This window comes from Palaemon carinicauda, chromosome 20, assembly GCF_036898095.1.
Source record: "Palaemon carinicauda isolate YSFRI2023 chromosome 20, ASM3689809v2, whole genome shotgun sequence".
NCBI lineage: Eukaryota > Metazoa > Arthropoda > Malacostraca > Decapoda > Palaemonidae > Palaemon > Palaemon carinicauda.
Genome location: NC_090744.1, coordinates 103,246,186 through 103,249,874, shown reverse-complemented (window position 1 = coordinate 103,249,874; position 3,689 = coordinate 103,246,186). Strand labels below are relative to the sequence as shown.

The 3,689-nt window shown below is 33.2% G+C and overlaps 1 long non-coding RNA gene across 1 annotated transcript in view; it reads left to right on the top strand.

Moving 5' to 3' along the window:
* The window catches only part of LOC137659568 (uncharacterized), a 2,847-nt gene extending 919 nt beyond the window's left edge, over positions 1-1,928 (top strand). Inside the window, exon 3 of the long non-coding RNA XR_011047581.1 lies at positions 110-1,928. This is a non-coding gene — a long non-coding RNA (uncharacterized lncRNA). The remainder of the gene's footprint in view (positions 1-109) is intronic.
* Positions 1,929-3,689: the final 1,761 nt, after the last annotated feature.

The following is a 3,689-nucleotide window of genomic DNA, read 5'->3' as shown; positions in this document are numbered from 1 at the left end:
ATAATACAATGCTGTTATAAATTTAATATACAGGCTCAAGATATTGGTCATTTATGTAGGGTTACGAATCTTTACCAAGAAAATTTTCTAACAATTTACACTTTTTCAGATTAGATGGTGCGACTACAGGATGAAATTATCTAGGACTAAATCATTTTTAATTTCTACCTACGATGGTTTGGTTGAAGGTTGTTACTGAAAGACATGTGAAGGTCGTTTATTAATACTTCAAGATTTTACTGGGAAACCTGCACAGATATTTGGATAAAGATATCCATTGGACACTTTGAAAACCTGTCTTTGTATTGGATGATTTGGCAAACCAAGTTAGAAATCTAGGTAAATTGGTTAAAAGTGGTTACCGGTAAATTATAGCTAAAACTAAATCAATGTTTGAATTTCTTTGGCAATGTGATAATTAACGCTATCGATTTTGAGGAAACACTGCTTAAATTGCCTAAATCTAGGCAATCCTGATAAAATCCAAATAAGTTTGCCATTTGAATCTTTTTCAAACTTTGATTTGCTAAATTGATAATTGGAATGGTAAGTTATTGATTGAAACCTATTAAATTTATTTGCAATAGATGGTTATTTGAAACTCTCTTCATCCTAATTATAAAAAGATCCAATTGTATTTAAGAATAAATTTTGGTATTTACTACTTCCTGGTTGTTCATTGTCTAGTCTTTAAACTATTACTAATATAAGGTTTATGGAATGGCACGTTTTTAATTTTTGGTTTAAAGGTATATTAAAGTAAATTTTAGCAATTATTGATAAAAAGATTTAAAGGACGTGGCTACTTCCAGCCAGGTATACGAGAATGGATATATGAAAACTCAATTTTATTAAGAATTCACTTGTAATAGTCAAATTAAATATATATACCTCTTTAACCAATTGTTGATTGAAGGTCAGCTGTTTATCAGGAAGCTGAAATAAAACTAGACTATATTTTTTACTTTACTGGTATTTGAGTCTCTTTATTATACAAATAGGAAACTTGTAGAAAGTCCACATCACTGTGTAATGAGTAAGAGGTAACAATGAAAGTAGTTAAACTAGGTACTGAAAATTGCTATATTGCGGCAAGTTTCGATTTTGTTGAAGAGAGAGTACTGTTTTGAGAGATTGGTTATACTTCTGAATGGTTATATAATCAAAATGTTTAGTCTGACATATTTTGGATTAAAGACTGCGTACAGGATAAATTTTATTAAGATTTTAAGTCTAAACTTTATCGCCCATGGAGAAATTTTACATAAAAAGAAAAAAGAAAATTTAATCTTTCATCAGTCTGACATGTTAAACTGTAGCTAGGGATGGCTTCACATTTCCTAATGTATAGGTATTATGTTATCTAGGCTTAATTGGGTTTGGGTGTTGGTGTTGCAATTCACCTTATTTTAACGTCTTAGTTTTATTAAACTATTGGAAGTCTGGGGAATAGACTACAACGGGTTTGATGACAAGTAATCAAGTGTCACTGTAATGAAGTTCAACTATTTTATTTGCATGATGTTAAGAAAAGGCTCGAGCCAATTTTTAAGAACTTTTAAGTTTTGGTGTGCCAGAGTCTTTATTCCTTCGGAATATTTTGATTTAACGAAGTTTTAAACCAATAAAATTCAAAAGGTAGGTTGATGTCAATGTTGAAATTTGTTAATGAAGATTACATTGAAATTTTCCATCTTGCTTTATACGAATATGTATGAAGGATCTTGTTTCGTGATACAGAACGTAAAGGTAAGATTTTGTACCAAAGGATAAGTCCATTAATATGATAAGTGTTTAAGTGGCTAACAGCTGTTGTGTATATGAAGCGCTCTAGTTAATGGTCTGATACTTCTGCGGTTTTAGTAACACTTTAAAAAGCAGATGCCATTTTTGTAATTTTGTCCTGAAAATTTTATAAATATGACCAAATTTTATAAATAATGAGAAATCAAAAGATACTTTATTAAATTTTGCATTGTTCAACGATGTAGATAATTTTAAAATTTTCTATATTTTAACTAATTTCTTATTGCGAGGCGCGTTTACTTATGTAGCAAGTTTTATAACCGTAATTACAGAATTCGACATTTCTAATTCACATCTTTCGCAAACTAAATATAATTTAACTGATAGAGAAGGAATACCCTTATATCAAAGGTACCACACTAGCAGATCCAGGGAAGTGGGGGAATCGGGCAGGGTTGGTACCCATGGTTTTTAAGGAAAAGTTTGACGGTAAAATTTGGGTTGCACGAAAAAACGTTATGACTGTTGAGCACGGAATTGGGAGGGAAAATATACTGTATACTGTATTTTGTCTGAAATTTTTTTTCCGCTCTTATAAGCGGTTCTCCTGTGCTAAATGTGTAAACTATTTATTCAATATTTGAAAGTAAATTTGATAGTCAGGAGCATTGGTGTTAAGCCCATTATAATTATTAACTTGATATTGTCATAAATATGCACAGTGCTGTAGTCAAAATTAATCGGGCAACCCTGATTCAATGACAATTGTAGACGCACTTTATTCGTAAAAGCAGGCGGCCTATCATCTTTGGAAAGGTAAGGGCCCCATTCACGCTCAGTTGCAGCCTTCAGGTGAGAACGTTGTGGGCGTGGTTTAACTGTATCGTTGCGTGTATGGCGTGATTTTATTCGTAAGGTTTGAACTCACAGGCGACCAGACAGCTTGAGACCTGTTCGAGCAGGCCTGAATGTATGTGAGGTGTGTCTTCGACGTGGCCTGCATGCTTATTCTCATTCTATGATTAAAAGTCGCAGTAAAAGAATCCTAGTAGGCGAGCACTATGTCAGACATCTTGGTAGAAAAGACTTTGGAACTAATTCATTTATGCATATAAGTCTATCCTTTGGTGATATAGCTAGGGTTGCCAGACATCCCGATTTTGCAGGATATGTCCCAAATTTTATCCTTTTGTCCCGTCTCCCATACTAGACCCTCACGGGATGCTCTTTGTTCCGCATTTAACTCCTCATAAGAAATATATAAATAAATGGAAAAAATATTAAATGAAAATCCTTACCTCATGATATAACGTGAAATGGTGATTCTTTCTTGAAATTACGATGATGATGATATTAATTAAACAACCGAAGCATGTTACTAAAGGTTTACTGTGTTTACATAAAGCAGCCAATCATGTTTGCAAATTATCAAATTGGTTAGCAGCAGGTGAGTGCTGACTATTGAGTAGTAACATACTGTGACATTTCATTTAAACCCTCCATACCAGAGTGCCATTACTGCTTGCTACAGCCTACTTTTTCCCCTTTGAAACTAATTGCATGCAGCCCAAGATGTCAAAACGTAAATGTAAATTTCCTGATGAATAATCCAGCGAGTGAGACATTTATCAAACAAGGAAGGAATTGCTTTGAAGCAGCCTGTGGTTTATGCCATTGCAATTCCAGTATTAAACATGGCGGGAAGAATGATATCACGAGACACATTGGTTCGGCAAAGCACACAGAAAGCATTTCCTCCACTTCAAAAGATGATAAAATAACAAACTTCACGATCAAGAAAAACACAACAAACTTCCTTATCAAGAAAAACACAGATAGGGAAAATAAGATATTAGCAGCATAAGTAGCCATGCCCTTTCATACTTTTGCCATTATTCAATTCAAACGATTGTACAAATGTACTACTACCATTATTATTATTA